Genomic DNA, 18,972 nt, shown 5'->3' with positions numbered 1-18,972 from the left:
TAGCAAGACTACTGTAAGTAGATAAATACATCTCAGTCAATGTGAAAACACAAAGCTTAGAAGGAAGAAATTGGCACAGGTTGAGCCCACTGAACTAGTGTGCAGAAAACTCCTTTATGTGGTGACAACAAGAATACTGAACTAGCAAGAAACAACAGCTATTCAGCAGAAACAGCAAACTCTGTCTCCAGGAACTGCCTTGCTTCAAATTTGGAGTGTCTTGTGCCTGATGCAGGCTACTGCTGTGTAATTAAATAGAGTGCACAGCCCCAGAGTTCACTTTTGGAGTGTTAATGGAAAGAGGGAGCTTCACAAAGGCAGAAGCAGGGACAGAGCTGGCACTGAGCTTTGTAAAGGCAGATTCTGAAAGTTGTACAAGCCTGATTTGTAAAGGTTTTCAGCAGTGTGGGGGCACTACCTATTCCTGGCTGCAATTTGGACACCTAAAGGAAAACCATGCTATGTTTTGACTGAACATCTAGATTATTTGTAAGTTATTTTGCAAGCAAGCATAGAGAAAAGGACATGTTCATTCTTATCTGTCCTGTTCTCAAAGTGCTCAATCAAGAAGTACCCATGTGGCAAGAAAAGGACGTGGAATCAGGAACCTACCTCAGAGAGATGGATTTTCATCTGGAAAAAAGGATTGGAGCACGATGACACAGTTCATTTAAGATGCTATCTAAAGGATATTTCATGCTGTTTGGGTTAAAACTGGCAGATAAAACAGGGAATTAGCTGTATGTGCCATGCAGACATGTAGTTGCTAGAGAGCACTGCATTAAGGGTTGTAACCTCTTATTACAGCATCCTTAGTTGCTTATTACCAAATATCTTTTGGCTTTTAACATGGCATAATGACTGTCAAATAGATGATGAACACATCTCTCATCTGCTGGTAGCTACTAAATAGCTAAATAATACTAAATAGCTAAATTTAGGAATAGTTCCAAAGAATATAGGAGGTGATAGTTACAGAAAACAACAATACATGAGTTCCATGCATGGCAAAGTGGAAGCAGTACAACTAGATACTCAGATGTTGGTTGATATTCATCAGGGTTTAAACTACATTTCAAAAAAATCAGAATAAGAAACCCAAAGAAACACCATGCCAGAGGTAAATAATGATAGCTGGGTTTGTGGATAAAAGTAGCTAAATTATTGTTAACTAATAACATCATCAAAAGCAACAAGGCTGAGATGATACTGAAGAGGTCAGTTTTTATTCTGTCAAGTAATGTGATCTGGTAATTTGTATTAGTGCACAATTTCTCTATAAAAAAGCAAGAAATCAGTCTTCCTCTACTATATCTATGGTCTAGCTCTTCCTTAAGTAAAAGTTGCATGAAAAGATCATTAGTAACTTGTTCATTAATCTGAAATTATCTAAAGTTGGTACATATTTGACATATCTCTAAATGAACTCAAATTTTGTATTTCATAAGTACAAACACCTGCTTAGAAATTCCCTCCCTTTCTGCCTTTTAATCAGCTCTCCACCTGCAGGCACAGAAATTTTGATTCTTTCCCTAGCAAAACCCTTTTTTTTGTGTTGTTTTTGGCTCTTGGCAAGCATTTGGAGGAAGACTTTCTGGTTGTTGGTTCATGCTCTGGAATAAATCAGCAAAGAATTCATGAGCTGCTCTGCAGCACAGAGAAATGCAGTGAGCACACAGACACCAGGGACTTTTTTCAAAAAGATGCATTTCCAGCTGCACAAAAAGTCTGTCTGTCTGTCTGTCAGTCTGTCCCTGCTTTACTAAGTAACTACTTTGTTCTCTGGGTAGCATTTTGATGAGTGCAGTGCCTGATTGCTTGGGTTGTGGCTGATGATACTCAGTTGGTTTAGAGGCCAGGATGTCACTGGTGGTGGCATCCTGTGGTCCCAGTTGCACCATTTCTCTCTTCCAGTTTCATGGGAAGCAGCTTTGGTTGCAGGAGCAATCAGGCCACGAGCTGAGAGTTTGTTTCTGGCTCTGCTTGGATAGCCACATCTATTCCTTGGAACAGTCATTTTTTCAGCTGATTTGGCCAGAAATTTTTTGTAGATAACACCTTGGTGCAACCCTTCCTACCCCTCTGAGCACAAACTTCTGAGAGATCAGTGGGCAGGCAGCAGTTTCTTAGAGCAAGAAAGAGTCTGGAGGTGGAAAGTTGCAGTGTGTTCTCCCTGCCTTGCAAAATGCTGCTATTGCTTATGGAAATATCTTGAATAAAGCATGTTCTGTGTAAAAGGGATGGCATTTTACAGATGAGCAAAGTGTTCTGCTAAGTAGTTTGGCTCCAGGAGGCTGGGAGACCAAGTGTACCTAATAATCAGGCAGACCAGGCTGTGGCAATGTGGGTTTGCTGGGAGCCATCAGAGCTGCAGATGGCAGAAAGTTAGGAAATGGAAAAGCAAAGAATTAACACTCTAAACCAGGAACGTGCTTTTGAATCCTCCCATTCTTGGTAAATACTCCTTTTGAAATGTTGATACAAGTGACATGATGAAACCTCTGCTCCCACTGCAAGTTGATCTGAGTAGGTATTTCTACAAGTGGGTTTTTGGTTTTTTTTTTCCTCTCCTTTTGATTTGTCTCTGAAAGAAGAAGAAAATAGTCCACTGTGGGTTGCAGTTAGTACTTGCTAACGTCCTGTCTTCCAGACATGCCAGATGTGTATTTATTTCCAAAGCTTGTCTTTCAAGGAGTACTAAAAAAGAAACAACAAATTATGTGCAGAATGGTAGCAAATGGTTAGCTGGGTTAATTTTTAAAAATGTAAACATAAACCAACCCTGCTCCCCTACACATGATGATTCACTGCAACATAAAAATAAAAGCCTTTAGTCTTCCTTGCTCTAGCAGAAGTTGTATTATAAAACATACAGCTCCTGTTCCTTTGCTTCCATTGTGTAAAATAAATCCACAGTTTGAAAAACAGAAGCAAACAAAACTGAAAGCCCCAAGCCATCACTTTGGATGTGCTGAGTGTTATCTTTGAAGTCACCATGAATTGCTGGCATGTTTCTGTCCTGCTGTTCCATCCTTTTCTCTTTAAGCAGAACTCTCTTGTGGAGAGAAGGCAAATTAGATTCTCCCACACTGCACATCCATTCAGTTTCTTCCCTCACCTGCAATTCCTGACAGTTTGTGTGGCTGCTGGAGAAACCAGTGCTGGGACCAGCAGGGGCTGTTCATGGACAGGGGCTGGTAGTTGGCTCTGGTGCATTTTGTCAGCCTTTGATGTGTTACTGGAGCCCTGCAGATGAGCCCAGACTATTGACATTTGGATTTCTGCATGCTTGCCCTTTTGCTAGGCTGCTCAGGGAAAATATAGTCCCCTGCAGAGCTTCTTGTCAGGGAGGAAGAGATTTGGGTGGGTAATACACTGGAGCAGTCAGTCCTCCAGTCACTAAGTGCTACTGGGATGGTCCTGTGTGTAATCCTAGAATCATAGAACTGGCTGGGTTGGAAGGGACCTCAGAGCTCATCAAGTCCAACCCTTGATCCACTCCCACTGCAGTTCCCAGCCCATGGCACTGAGTGCCACATCCAGGCTCTTTTTATCTCCAGGGATGGAGAAAAGCAGGGCAGCCCATTCCAATGTCTGATCACCCTCTCCAGAAAGAAATTCTTTCTAATGTCCAACCTAAACCTCCCCTGGCACAACTTGAGACCTCTTGTGCCCTCTTGTCTTGCTGAGAGTTGCCTGGGAAAAGAGCCCAACTCCCCCCTGGCTCCAACCTCCTTTCAGGGAGTTGGAGAGAGTGATGAGGTCTCCCCTGAGCCTCCTCTTCTCCAGCCTCAACACCCCCAGCTCCCTCAGCCTCTCCTCACAGGATCTGTGCTCAAGTCCCTTCACCAGCCCAGTTGCCTCCTTTGGAGGAGGCAACTTGCTGGAGTAGTGCCCTGCTCCCCTCCCTGCTACCTGTAACTTACTCCTTTGTTGTCTGTTTAGTTAAGACAAGACAGTCTGTGCATCCCATCTTCTCTCCAGGAATCAGGGAGCTCCTCACCACCAGGGAGCTGCTGTGCTGGGGGGCTGAGCATCAGGAGGTGCTGGATGAGGGAGGATGCTGTGCTGGAGTTTGGGGGCTCTGAAGTCCCAGAAGAGAAGCAAAGGATAAGGCTTTTCATCTCCATTTACACTGCAGAATGAAATCCTTTACAGTCTTGATTCTGCCTCTCATTCCCTCTCCCCTATGGCTGGAAGGAGATGGTTTGAAGATAATTCCCAGAGCTCCCTTTACCCCTGCTGCCCCTCTCAGCTGTGCAAAAGGCTTGCTTGTGTTTGCATTGCCCATCAGAAGAGAGGAACCTGCCCCAGCCCTGGATCTGTGGCCCTACACCTGTGTGGCTGCTGGAGTCAGGGATGAGATCCCCAAAGCTACAGCTCTTGGGAAGTAGGAGTTGTCAGCTCCCTGTTGCGCTTCTGCTGTGAGAAACTCCCTCTGTGTTTTCGTGGCTCCTTGACTCTCCAGCTCCAGGACTAGATCAAGATGTAACAAAATCCCTGCTCCCTGGACAAGGAAGTATGAGAGTTTCTATGGGTAGTGAAAGGAGCCATTTATTTGACTCCAGCAAAAAAGCACCTCCTGCTCCTTCCCAGTGCTGGTCACAGCACTCTGATCACTTGTACTCCTTGCCTTTTTTAAAAATAGGAATTATATGGAGTGTACTGCAGGAAAGAATACTCTGTTACCCTGGTCTTAAGGTATTTTGGGCAGGTCTGCCAGCATCTTCAGCACAACTGATACCAAATACCAGAGAACTGTTTCCACATAAGAGCAAGATCTGCTCTTTGCACAGTGTAATGATCTGAACTCTTGAATCTTGGCTCCTCATTGTTTCCTTGCATTTTGCTGACCTAGGACAGAAAAGATGGGAGGTGAAATAGAAATGGAGTGCAGAGTTACTCTGTTTGTCTTGTAGCTGCCTTATATTCTATTCCTACCTTGGCCCTTTCTACCTTCCCCCCTTCCAAGGGAAACTAGAAATGAAAACCAATCTAGGGTATTCTCAGACTGTCAGCCCCCAAAAAGCCAATCTGTGAGAGGAGGAAGCTTTTCATAGATGTTATCAGAAACTGAAGTGTTGTATTTTCTGCTCCTAGTGTTGTTTTTTTGTTTTTTTTTTTCCTTCCAGTATCTACCTCTCTATATCTGTAAAGCAAACACAGCTGGTGTTGGCTTCCAGGAGAGAGAGAGACAGACTGTGGTTCCAGAGCTCCCTCAGAAACCATGTTCATGTGATGAGAAAATTACCTTGAAGGTGCACAAGGAACATCTCCACCAGCTTTTCCTCTCTGGAACAGGATCAGTTCTGCTTTCCCCCCCAGGACCCCAATCAAGGTTACCCCCAAGTCTCACCTTCCCCAGGCAGAACCAGCCAGCCAACTCATCCCATACAAACTTCTCAAATCACCCTAATCCCATGCTGCTAGGTGCCTAAATGTGCATTAATCAGTCTGAAACCATCCAATATCTGAGTCAAACACTGCAAGAAGAAGAGCAGTGTCTGTTGCTGGGTGTCATAACTCACCTGAAGTGATGCAGGCTGCTGCAGAGCCTTCTCTTGCCAGGTCATTAAAATTGAGGGTGGAGATTTGCACTGAAATGTCAGAACTGCTCCTCAGAGCTCAGGCAGTTTCTGGAGCAGGGGACCAGAGGTTTGTGCTTGGGAGAGTATCAAGAAATAGGCTCAAGGGTTAATTTGAATTTGCAGTGGGTCTCAGGGAGGGCTCCCTGTCACTGCCTACCCCCTTTTTTTTTTTCTTTTTTTTTTTTTTTTAGAGAGCTGTTGGTTAGCTGGGTTACTGGAAGATGTTGCAATCATTATCAGGCTGTGATTGTGGTTCTGATTCAGCTCCTGCTTGGGAAGTCTGTGGGAACCTTTTGTGTGTCTTTGTGGGAATTGAGTCAGACACTACATCTTTTTAAAATCAATATGCTTACATTGGATGCTCTTTCATCAGATCATGAAAATGCTTAAAGGCAACAGCTGGGGACAGTGATGCCAGCAGGAAGGATCTTGACAAGCCAAAGACCTTTACAGCTTTGTCCCATTTTTATGCAGAAACCTGAATTTACAGCCTCTGTGTTGAAGAGTAGAAAAGTTCAGTGGCCATGGCTGTCATCCTGCCTGTCCTGCTTTTGTTCTGCCTGAGCAGGAAATCTCACCTGGCTCAATGATTTGAAGAGAAGGCAGAAGAAAGAAGGCAGATTTATTCCATTGCCAGGCTGTGTGTGTCTGGGCAGCATTCTTTCTTGGGTTGGCAATTAAAATGTATACTCTGCTCCTCATACTGCAGCAGAGACCTAACCCCAGAGCATGCTGATGGCACACAAAAAGGATGGCTTCCTGCTTCAGTCCTCTCTGATTGGAAGTCTCTGTAATGCTGATGCATTATGCTTTATAAATAATTGTTACAGCATCTTAAACTCAGCCACATTCAAGCATCCTAGGAATGGAAGAAAAAGAAAATTGTCCATGAAAGAGATGGACTGAACCAGCTGAAGGGGGGAAAAAAAGAAGTAAAAAAAAAAAGTGGTAGGGCTGCAATTAAATTTCCAAGCAGATGTTAAAATTTAGAGTAAGGAATTGGAAAATTCTGCATCAGTTGCTCCTTGCAGAAGTTCTTCTGGCCTGAGGGGAAGAAGGCATTGGCCATGCAGTGCTCTGCTTTTGTAGTGGGGGGGTCTGGCTTGGTGTTTGGTGTCTGGATGGGACCATGGGGTCCTGTTCCTTTGGAAATAAACTTCCCAGATAACTGTGTATGAAGATGATGCCTCATTGGTGGGGTAGAAACTCTCCCTTCTTGCTTCTCTGAAGTGTTCAAATAGGGGACTGGAAAACTTCTGTTTGTTTAGGGATGTAAGCTGGCATTTATGTAGCATGGGTGTAAAGAAGGGATCTTACAGCTTGGGTTCTTGTGATTTGGAAGGAATCATAGAATCCTAGAATGGGCTGGGTTGGAAGGGACCTCAGAGCTCATCAAGTCCAACCCTTGCTCCACTCCCCCCGTGGTTCCCAGCCCATGGCACTGAGTGCCACATCCAGGCTCCTTTTAAATATCTCCAGGGATGGAGAATCCACCCCTTCCCTGGGCAGCCCATTCCAATGTCTGATCACCCTCTCCCTAAAGAAATTCTTTCTAATGTCCAACCTAAACCTCCCCTGGCACAACTTGAGACCTCTTGTGCCCTCTTGTCTTGCTGAGAGTTGCCTGGGAAAAGAGCCCAACCCCCCCCTGGCTCCAACCTCCTTTCAGGGAGTTGGAGAGAGTGATGAGGTCTCCCCTGAGCCTCCTCTTCTCCAGCCTCAACACCCCCAGCTCCCTCAGCCTCTCCTCACAGGATCTGTGCTCGAGTCCCTTCACCAGCCCAGTTGCCTCCTTTGGAAGCATCAATGTTCAGGAGAGTTTGGTCCCAGAAGAGGAAAACCACTCATTTAACCAAGCTCATTATTAGAAGGCCTGGAAACAAATCTAAGCTTTGAATTAGAAGGACCTTGGTTCTTTTAAGTTGTGCATATTGACCTGAAAACCAGGATGCAGGAGAGGGAAAGTGGGATTTAGCCTCTTGGGCTGGTGTTCAGATGCAAAGGATTTGGGCCTTTCTTTGGCTTCCTGCTGATCCAAAAGCATCATCAGGCATCCTGTAGGAAGTGGAACTGCTCCTTCAGTGCTGCCCACAGCCTGGGGCCGTGCATAAAGGCTGTAAAAAGGACCATTGTGTTCTGAGGAAAGTGCAAATAGTGTGAAGATGGGAAACAGCTTATAGCACCAGGTGCTAAATTAGTCTTTTGAAGTGTTGACATTTCTTTTAAATGCATAAAGTTCACATGCTGCACAAAACATTGCATTTGCAATTCAGATAAGGTTGACTTAGAGTACTAATCTCAAACTCCTGTAATAGATTTTGAGCTGGAAATCCCTGGGAATGGTGCTGATCATGTCTGCAAAACATGATTGACTTAATCTCCTGAGAAGATAATGACAAAACATGAAGATGCATTTAATATAATTAAGTAGGATTGTCATTTTGTCAGATAGGATGGCTTGTTGAGAATGGAATGAAGCTCTAGCATGACAAAACCCTGCCAATTAATAACATTTCATCTAGCATTTAGCAACTCTTCAAAGGAAATCATGGAGAAGTTGGTAGGTGGGAGGAATTGGTAGGTGCATTCTGCAAGAGCATCCTTCCTCACAGTGCTTGGGTGCTTCTGGAGCTTGATTGAGGCAGCAAACCAGAGAAGTGTGAAAACAAAGTGGGAGGGAAAAAAAAAAAAAATCAGAGTTTGGTGGGATTTGGATGGGATTTTTTTTTTTTTCAGCAGCTGCCTGATGAAAAGTCTGACCTGCTGGTGTGCTTAAAAATTTTTAGCATATGCAAAATGAAATATGCCAAGAATCAGCAGAACCAACAGATGCTGGGACTATAACTTCATGGTAATTTCATTTAAACCTGAGGCATTCTGTTAAAATGTGTCTTTTGTGGAGTCTCAAAACTTGTTCTGCCCTTGAAAATAAATACAGCTAGAGCAAAACATTCCCACCTGGGTGTCTGATGGTGCTGAGAAATGATGGGGTTGTGCTCTCTAAGGACCTGTCTGTTGGATTTGGGTACATCCCAGTTGAAGACTTGGTCCAAACCAAGGGGTGTTTGAGCCAAGGAGGTGGAGGTGGAGGTGTTGTTAGAGTTGTGTACCTGGAACTCTGTGTTCTGGTGTCTGTGTTTATAGCTGGATTGCTTGGATTCAGGCTTCACTTGTGACTCATCTGTGCCTGGAACATGCCAGCTTCTTACTTACTGCCTGAGAATATTCCTTAGTTTCATGTGTGCCAGGTGATATTCCAGCTACTGGGATGTGAAAACTTGTGTCAAGAGCTTCTCATCGTTCCCACAGTTGCAAAAATCTGTTGTAGATCTCCCCATCCCTTGGTTTTGTGATTATTTTTTGCCTTTGCAGGGCTCAGGAAGGGCAAGGTATTTGTTGCAGGCACTGCTAAGTGTGTCCCACCTGACAGATCTGGAACAAAAAGCAACAGTTTGCTTCCCACCCAAGACTATTGAGGTTCTCAGGGGAAGGGGTTGGGAAGATCCATTCCTGCCCAGCTGCATGTAATGGGTTTGTAACATGGATAAATGGATAAATGACCACTCCTTCAGCTTTGTGAAATGCTGGGGGCTTCTCTGTGTCTTACACAGAGATTATTTTGTGGTTATTTTTTGCCTTTGCAGGGCTCAGGAAGGGTATGGTGATGCTGCCTGATGCCAGGTATTTGTTGCAGGCACTGCTAAGTGTGTCCCACCTGACAGACCTGGAACAAAAAAGCAACAGCTTGCTTCCCACCCAGGACTACTGAGGTTCTCAGGGGAAGGGGTTGGGAAGATCCATTCCTGCCCAGCTGCATGTAATGGGTTTGTAACATGGATAAATGACCACTCCTTTAGCTTTGTGAAATGCTGGGGGCTTCTCTGTGTCTTACACAGAGATTATTTTGTGGTTATTTTTTGCCTTTGCAGGGCTCAGGAAGGGTATGGTGATGCTGCCTGATGCCAGGTATTTGTTGCAGGCACTGCTAAGTGTGTCCCACCTGACAGACCTGAAACAAAAAGCAACAGAGACTATTGAGGTTCCCAGGGGAAGGGGTTGGGAAGATCCATTCCTGCCCAGCTGCATGTAATGGGTTTGTAACATGGATAAATGACCACTCCTTCAGCTTTGTGAAATGCTGGGGGCTTCTCTGTGTCTTACACCAGAGCCACTGGGATGAGAAGAAGTGTTTTAACTCAATGTTCAAGCAGCACTGGTAACATGGGGCTCTTTATGAACCCCAGGATTTATTTGAAAGCATCAACCTTTTTCTTTAAGGTCTATTTTAGAAGTAGCTATGCACACAGCACTCTGCTGGCTGGTGTTCTGGTGAATAAGCAAGCTAATCTGTTATATTCCTTCCAATTACAGACCAGACCCTTGTCATTAATGCACTATTAATGACCAAGATGCTAAATTCAGAGGAACATAAATCCCACCATTTGGCTGTCATGTACTATTTGTACCACAGGCAGGTCAGTCCAGTGGAAAGCCCTTCAATTACTAAGCTGAAATGCTGCTTTGTCTTCTCTGAGGCTACTGTCAGGACCCTGCTTCATCACCCAGTGTCTTGTAATTCCATTACCTAATTGGATGGAGAACTGGACCTACTCTTTTTCTTTTTTTTTTCCTTTCTTTTTCTTTTTTTGGTGCTCCCCCAAATGACTGAAAAGTAATAGGGGAGCCTTCCAGGGTTGCCACGGGTTTGAAGGGAGGGCAGTGATGGCAAATATGGATTTCAGACACTGCAATTTGGATGCCAGAAAGGAATTTCATCTCCCCAGATTTGCAAGGAGCTGAGAAAAGCTTGGCCCTGGTTTTTCCAGCTGTTGCAGCAGATCCCTGCAGACTCTGGGAAGTGCTGTGGGAGCTGCTGCTTCCAGGGTGGTTTTGCTTTTGTTTTTCCCCAGTGTGCTTAATTAGGTGCTTCAGGTTTAGAGTCTGCCTGTAGGTATCCAGTTGATAAACACTTTAGTTGCTGATTGAAGGGTGTAATGAGTGAGAAGGGAATATCTGACAGTCTTTCCTGGTTATTTTTAAGTATTAAGTAATAATATAAAGCTCATAAATTAAGGACACTTTAATCAGCCAGAATCTCAAGTGCATTTCCAAATAAAACTTTCTCCATTCAGTTAAATATGCCTGAACAGAACACCTGGGAGAGCTAAAGCCATTAACAAATACTAGAGACAATCAAAGGAAAGCTGAGTGGACTTTGCTTCATTTCTGTATTTAAATATGTATTTTGTGCTTTTTCTGCTTGCTGTAGTCTCCCTTCTCCTCCTTGTTAGCCTCTGAATAGCAGCCAAATTTTCCCAAAAGGGAATTGTTCAAAGGTGAGGTGCTTGGAGCTGAGAATTGCCAGGACACTTTGCATCCAAATGAGTTGGAAGTGTTTGACAGAGTGTAGAAGAATTGGACCTGCTTTAGAAGCTATGGTATCAGTCCATCCTAGTTGCAAAGGGTTTATATATTGACCCTGGAGAAAAAAATCAAGTGTACTGAGGTTTCAATAACTCAGTAGCTTGCTGTTAAATCTTGGGGTGGTGTAGGTGGTCTCATCTGTAATGTGCTTATAACCTCCAGCCAGCTGATAATAAGGAGGTGTGAATAAAACTGATGGGAATGTGTGAACCAAATGTGTCAGTAATTGAAAGGAGGCCCAAGGCTTTTCACTCCAGTGTTAGTGACCTTCCTGGCAGGGAAAGAGCTTTGGGTAAGAGAAGCTTCTTCACTGAACACTAAATATTTAGAGTTGTTTACTTCCCATGCACAACCAGGCTTAAGGGGAAAAGAGTGCAGAAAAGTGGTTGAAGTTGAATGCAGCAGAGACACAGTAAATGAGATTATGTCTGCCCTGTGGATTTATCTGAGATTTTGAATAATTTACCTTTGCTGAAGTGGAATCCTCACTCTAAAACTGTGCTTTTATCCCTAGAGAGCTTGTAGTGTTGCTTTGATATGTAGAAATACCTGAGGAAGGCAGTGAGGGTAAAGCCAGACTCTTCTCAGTGGTACCCAGTGAACAGATGAGTTCAGTGGACACAAACTAAAACACAGGGAATTCCATTTAAATTTAAGGAAAAATCAGTTTTACTGTGAGAATGGTCCAACAGTGGAGTGGGTTGTCCAACAAGGCTGTGGCTTCTTCATCCTTGGAAATATTAAAAACTGAACTGGACGTGACCCTGAGCAGGCTGTTGGGGTTGGTCCCACTTGGAGCAGGGAGCATGGATCAGACTATCTCCAGAGGCCCCTTCCAGTCCCAGCTATTCTCTTGTTCTCTGATGTGCATGGAAAGCAGAGAAGTTTGGAAATAGTGATGAAAAGTTGAAATGTTCAACTCATTGAACATCAAGAGTTCAACTCGAAGGGAGGAAACTGTAGAACTTCAAGAGAATCCAGTGGTGATAGAAGTTACAGGAAATGTGTGCAGCAGCCACATGAAGGGATTTGAGATTGGAAAGAGATGGGAAGTGAAAAGTGGTTTTGGGTAAGTGATAACACACACAATGAGGGAAAAAAAAAAAGAATCTAAACCAAATCACTTCTCTCCAGTGGGCCAGGTGGCAAAAAACCCAGAAACTGCAGTGAATGTCCCCCAGGCCAGCCTGCCATCAAGGCTCATGCCTGATGAGGGGAGAACATCTTGTTGGAGGTGAGAAGGGGAGTGCACTTGTATCTCTACTGAAAACAGATAAAATACTGATAGTTCACAGCATTGCATCAGAGCTGGGAACTCATCAACCTGTCAACCAGTCAATACAATCAGCATGTCAGCATCAACCAGTACAAGTGTGTGTCCTGCTAGGTGCTATCACCCAGAGATGAAATGTAATCAACTCCTTTTGGTTGTAGGAAATCCTGAAAACAAGTCTTACCCAGCCTATTAATGGGGGAGAAAAGTACCAACCAAGCAAAAACATCAGAATGAAGAGTTTTGCACCCAGGTTGTTTTATGTTTGGGTCTCTCTGCTGGCAATGCCCATGAGGGATTACTTTAAGATAATTTGTAAATAAAGGGAGATATTCAACTTCCTTTCTTCTTGCACAAAGATCTCACAGACAGCAAGACATCAAATGGCCAGAATTTCGTATGAATATTCAATGATTTAGAAGTCTGGCCTGAGCTGGACAGGGAGATATGTTCTTCAAAATTGGCAGGGGACAATTCACCACCACTAAATATGCAACCTCTCTCTAGATCTTGACAATATTTCTTCTTTTATTAGAGGAGGGTTAGAATCATTCCTGTTTGAAACTCCTTTGTGGTCCATAGACCTGACACAGCATTCTTAGAGACTGTGTGGACCCAGGACTTGGATCCACAAATGGAAGCCAGGTGCCTTGGTTATGTGTATTCCAAATCTGTAAAGATTTAGGGGTGCAGAGAGGGTGGAAGATTTATTTAGGCTTCTCTGGCCTGCTGTAGCTTTTGTGGTTCATCCAGAGGATGGACTGGAATTCAAAACACCAACATCACCATTTAATGTCATCTTGTCTTTCACAATAGTGTCTCTGTTTGCCTTGGAAACTTTCAGATTCTTAAAGGTGACCCCATCATTGCTGCAAGGGCTGAGAGAGATGGGGTGATTGGTGTTTAAGCAAACCTGTCACCTGGCTTGGTGCTGTCATTCCTTGGCTCAAGCTGGGGAGCTGGAGTTTGCCCTGGGAGTTTCCAGGAGCCAAGGCTCTGAGTCACAATCCTGATACTCAGGAGCATGTTCCTGGCTTGGGTTGCAGCCTGGTTCATGGGACAGCTTTGCATACCTGTGGTGAAGGGTGGGGTTTGTCCTCTTTAACCACTTAGATCCCTACAAAGTGCTGATAAGGCTTGGGAAAAGTGCAAAAGGAGTGTGGGGGTTTGCCTGGGCAGAAGACTGAGGAAAGGCAAGGCAGCTGCTGGCACAGGAGGGTCAGAAGGGACCAGGGTTGTGCAGCCTGGGATATGCATTTGAGCCCTGTGGGTTTTACTTTGATCAGCTGATATATAAATAGCAGATTTCTCCCTCTCCAGTGGATGTAGCTGATCACTTGTGACTGCTCTGGTACCCCCTGGGTGTTGTCAGTGCAGGACCCTGCCAGCTGTAGGAACACTGGAACTGCACTACAATTGAACTGAGTTTTGTCCAGAAACTCAGGGAAATTCAATCCATCCCAATGCTTTCTCCTTATCTTATTGTCATTCCACATGCATGTATTTTAGGCTTTGAGTGGCTGCAATCCTAGCTGCCTGGTGGCAGGGATGATTTGCCTTATGCACCTCTTCTTTCTAAGGATGCAAACCCTGATTCTGTGTCTTCTTTTTTATTTTCTTTTTCTGCATAATGTTTGTTTAATAAAAGAAGGAAAATATGGCAAATTTTCAAATATGGAATTTCATGGTGCTGAGCCCTACAGCAGCTAAATGTAGACCCTGTAGGAGGTAATAATAATAATAATAATAATTTATAAATAAAGGGTACAAGAGCCTTTTAGAGCAGCAACATCAGATCAAAACATGGCTACTGGGGCTGAGCATCCTAACTAGGAGTTTGTAGTAGTTTGGCTGTATCTGTGTGGTCTCCTCAAGCTGTGTGTCCCTAATCTAAAGGAGCCTGGATTCAGATGGTTTTGTGAGACCCTTACAAGTGACTCCACATTCATGCAAATCCTTAATAACCAAAGCTTAAGGATCATATGATTCTTTAGAGAGTAAAGCTGGTGGTTCACATTTGTACACATATTTGGTAGATTATGGGTTTATCACTGACAGCTAATCTTTCAAAGAACTGTGGCTTAATTCCTTTTGTTAACTAATTAAAAAAAAAAAAAGAGAAAGAAGTTAAAGCTGTAATTAGACCTATTAAAACATGTATTACTCACTCAAAGGTCTCTACAACTAGGATAAATGTATAATTAGGAGGTTTGTCCAAACATGATTAAAGCTAATCACATGTCCTAGGCCATCAAGCATTTATGTATGCATGAGATTGAGAGTTAAAGGCAGTGTGAAAATGTGAATATTAGCCCTGTCATACTTTGTTGAGAAAATGCAGGAGCTGTTATTTGGCATATTATAAATATTTAAATCAAATAACAAAATCATTTTCCAGATTAAAATTGTGGAAGATCTAAGCCCACGATCTTTTGCTGCTGTTGCCTGTGGTTTGCTGAGGGTTGAAGAAGTGTAGAAGTTGGTAGGTAGCACATTCCTGTCAGTGATCAGTGCATTCCCTGAGGAATAAGGATTTGTACCTCTGCCAAAACTCAGGTCTAGTTTGGAGTGAGTTGTTGGGGTTTTTTTGTTTGGATTTGTTAGTCTTCAAATGACAAAGTACTAAAGACTTAGCTGCAGAACCAGGACGTGTGTTTCCTTCCAGAGACTTAAGAGATGGGAAGAAGGGAGCAGATCCATTGACTTTCCCACCTCAGATCTGCATGGAGAAGTCCTTTCCCTGTGCAGTATTTTCTGTGGTGGCATCTCCTGAAGTTCTCAGGGAGACTGTGGTGGTTCTGAGTCTCTTTCAGCCACCACTCCTTCCATATGCTGATGGATTATTGTGTACTGGCATCTCCCCTGCCTTGTGTCTCATCTGCCTCTTTGTGGTTGGAGAAAAACTCATTGTCCATGTCCAAGGAAAACTTGGCTGTCCATGTCCAGAGAAAAGTTGGATGTCCATGTCCAAGGAAAACTTGGCTGTCCTTGTCCAGAGAAAACTTGGCTGTCCATGTCCAAGGAAAACTTGGCTGTCCATGTCCAGAGAAAAGTCAGATGTCCATATCCAAGGAAAACTTGGCTGTCCATGTCCAGGGAAAACTTGGCTGTCCATGTCCAAGGAAAACTTGGCTGTCCATGTCCAAGGAAAACTTGGCTGTCCATGTCCAGAGAAAAGTCAGATGTCCATATCCAAGGAAAACTTGACTGTCCATGTCCAGGGAAAACTTGGCTGTCCATGTCCAAGGAAAACTTGGCTGTCCATGTCCAGAGAAAAGTCGGATGTCCATATCCAAGGAAAACTTGACTGTCCATGTCCAGGGAAAACTTGGCTGTCCATGTCCAAGGAAAACTTGGATGTCCATGTCCAGGGAAAAGTTGGATGTCCATGTCCAGGGAAAACTTGGATGTCCATGTCCAAGGAAAACTTGGCTGTCCATGTCCAGGGAAAACTTGGCTGTCCAAATCCAGCAGATGTGAGGGACATTGCCTCTGAAGCACAGGTGGATGAGGAGAGCTATTTCTGCCATCCAGCCATCCAAAGAAAACCATTGCATCCCTACAAAGCAGGAGATGACAGCAGCTCCCATGGAGGTGCAAACATCTCTGCCGTGACTGCTAACCAAAATTAAACACATAAATTGTTTGCCTGAAAGCTCTTTGTTTCCAAAAACTTGAGTTGCAAAGCACAGACCCCTAGGAAAAGACACTGAAGTACAGAGGTTGCTGGGCTTACCCAGCAATAGAATAAGCTCAGGTGCTGAAATATCCCTGAGATGTTTTCTGTTTTCCTGCCAGAGTGAGAACTATTTGCACAGATGAGCAAATTACAGAAATGCTCCAAAGTCATGTAGAAATGAATAAGCTTCTTTAAAACATCCATTTCTGCTTGGGGAACAGTGAAATGAAGTTCAAAATCTCAGCTGCCTGGGCTGCTTTTAAGCAACGATAATTTAGAGCAGAATTTGGCTGATGTCACATCTTTTTTTTTCACTGAACTGCTGAAAAATCTGGGGTAGGAGAGAGGAAAAAACACTTGGGGGGGGGGTAATGTGGTGCCAAGGAAATGGCAGAAGGTCCCTTCTAGCACTGAGGAGGAGAACACTGCTCCCCTCTGCCTGGGTATTACCTGACTTTCCCATCTGCTTGTGTTGGTTCTCATGTTCTCAGACACTCAGAGATGTGTCTGGGGTTCACATACACGAAATAGCACTTGTCCATAGTGCACACACAGTGCTTTAGGGACCAGTTTGGTTCCTGGGACTTCTGTGCTCCAAATGAGTAGCAGCATAAGAATTTTGGCATCGTGTTTGGGTTGTATTGTTGCTTCTTCTATGAAAAATGAAAAGTTTAGGCTTCTCTCTGAAAGGACTTTTTTTTTTTTTTTTCTGGGGGTGCTACCCAGCTGCCCCTCTTCAGAGATGTTAAAAGCTTGTTTTGGCTGACTGACTGGAGCTGGAAGATTGTGGGTTCTAGCTCACTGTAACAAATGACTGCATCATTTTGTTGTATAGGTTCCAGTAGGTTGCGTGCTAGCCAGAGATCCAGAAGGGCTCTTTCACCTGGATAAGAAGAGGGATTAGCTCTTTAATCCTAGATATTGGGCTCTAAAACCAGGCAAAATGTACAGCTGTTTATAAATAATTCCCTAATATTATTTTAGACTTTAAAATTTTTTCCTACTTGTCAACAGGAAAACATTTTCATCATGTCAGGAGGACAATCCCATCTGTATCTTTATCTAGGTGATGCTTTTATAAGTCTGCCTCTATTGCCAGCTGAAGTAAGAATCTCTTGACTCTGAATTGGTGCTTCAGAGAACATAGTTTAAGTATTAAAGTATTAAGTATTAAACTGATGTTTGAAGTTTGTAAGCCTGGGGTAAGAACAGGAGGGGAGGATCCAAGGAGGAACTGGGGGAGAAGAATGAACATGTTACTTGTTGCAGAGGAGTTCATTAAACAGGGACTCTCAATCAGTGGTGCTGGTGGGACCAAGTCACTCTTCACCACAACAGGAAATCTTTGTATGGTTTTCATGCTTTATTCAGGGGTTGTAAGAGGAGTCCTATAACAGCATTACTTGAAGGAAGTTCTCATCCAGTGTATTCCCTGGGAGTGATCCTGGCTGCTGAGCTCAAACTCATGTCCTTTTTATGTAGGTATTTCAAAGCTGAGGACCATCCAGTGGATTTACAAACTTGTCATTCTGCAGGAGTAACCAGCACTCCTTACATACTCATTCCAGGGCTGGCAGGTGATTGTTTTGCCTGTCACCCTCTCTGTGATCCACACCTGACCTTCTTAATAGAAGAAAATCAGCCCCCAGTTCCCTCGCTTTCTAATTCTGGGTGACTAAGTCATTCAGCATGTTTTAAATACTGTTGCTCATTCCACATACATTGGTTACCTGTGCACCAATCACTGTCAGCATATTTCTGTAGTGGAGTGATTTGGCATTGGGTAATTGGCATAAATTAAATAGCTTGAGTCACAGAATTACCCTTTCTGCCTACACCCACGTGCTTCTCTTACGTATGTGCAGCTTCTGGGAGATCTCTGAGTGATAGGAGCACTGCAAACACCCTGCCAGCAAACAGGGAACTTGGAGACACACAGAAAAGGACTATTGGTCCAGAATTTAAATCAAAATAAGAGGAAGTGAAGAGTGCACAAAAATCTTTGTTTTGTATGACTGCAGGAATCCTCAAGAAATTCTTTGCAGCCAGGGGATTACAGTCAGGATCACAGTGAGAACGTGTCAGTGGTAGATTTTTGTGTGCTGGTGGATGTATTTGAGACTGAGGCATGTGTCTTGATGTCATTTTTCCAGATTTGACAATGAGAGCCCTGTATTTTGGCTCAGCTTGGCTATAGGACATAAAACCAGTCAGTTCCCTGCAACTCAGCTTTTCCCCATCTGTTGAAGGGGATTGGTGCTTGCTCATTGTTCTCCAAACACTTGTTTAGTTAAGGACATATAATCCCTGCTGTTTTCTCACAAATGTTCCATAGAAAAATAGCAGTGAACTGGGATTTGGAGAAGTTAAATTTGTAGAAACAGATTCCCCTGTGCCTGCAGTTTCCTGCACCTGCAGTTACTTCTGGGTGTAGCTCAACTTGCTTGTGCTCGTGCATCAGCTCTTTAGGCATCAAGGGATTGTGCTTTATGCCTTCACACAGCAGCACCTAGAAAACTTTCACCAGTGTAGTGAAAGAGGTTGCCTGGAAAATCAGGTCCTTGCAGTTGAGAAAAGTGTTGGCTGAAACAGGGAACTTGGGCCAAGGAGAAAATTCCATTAGATGAACTATTTCTTCTTGTCCAGCTTGGGCTGTGTTGTGCTGAATGGGAAGTCCCTCTCCTCATTCTGTTGAAATGTTCTTTATTCAGGACATGTAATTCTCTGGGTGGCTTTAATGCCTTTTGCAACTTCTGCCTTAAATCTTTCACCTGCTGCTACTCCTCATGGGCACACTGGTGTTCCCACAGCTCCCAGTAAAGCTCAAGTCCTACCTCTCCCTAATTCCCATGGTGTCCCTGCCCATGGAATGGAACTAGATGGTCTTTAAGGTCTCTCCCAGCCCAAACCATTCTGTGATTCTGTGATGCTAACTGTGTGTATCTCAACTCAGATTGGCACTGAGGTTTTTTTCCAAGGCCAAATGGAGTGAGATAGGTGCTTAGCAC

General features: G+C 43.8%; 1 protein-coding gene across 4 annotated transcripts in view; it reads left to right on the top strand.

The window, feature by feature from the left end:
• The window catches only part of SPNS2 (SPNS lysolipid transporter 2, sphingosine-1-phosphate), a 139,653-nt gene that overhangs the window by 67,183 nt on the left and 53,498 nt on the right, over positions 1-18,972 (top strand). The window lies entirely within an intron of this gene.

Source organism: Heliangelus exortis, chromosome 21, assembly GCF_036169615.1.
Source record: "Heliangelus exortis chromosome 21, bHelExo1.hap1, whole genome shotgun sequence".
NCBI lineage: Eukaryota > Metazoa > Chordata > Aves > Apodiformes > Trochilidae > Heliangelus > Heliangelus exortis.
This window is presented reverse-complemented; position numbering and strand designations above follow the sequence as displayed.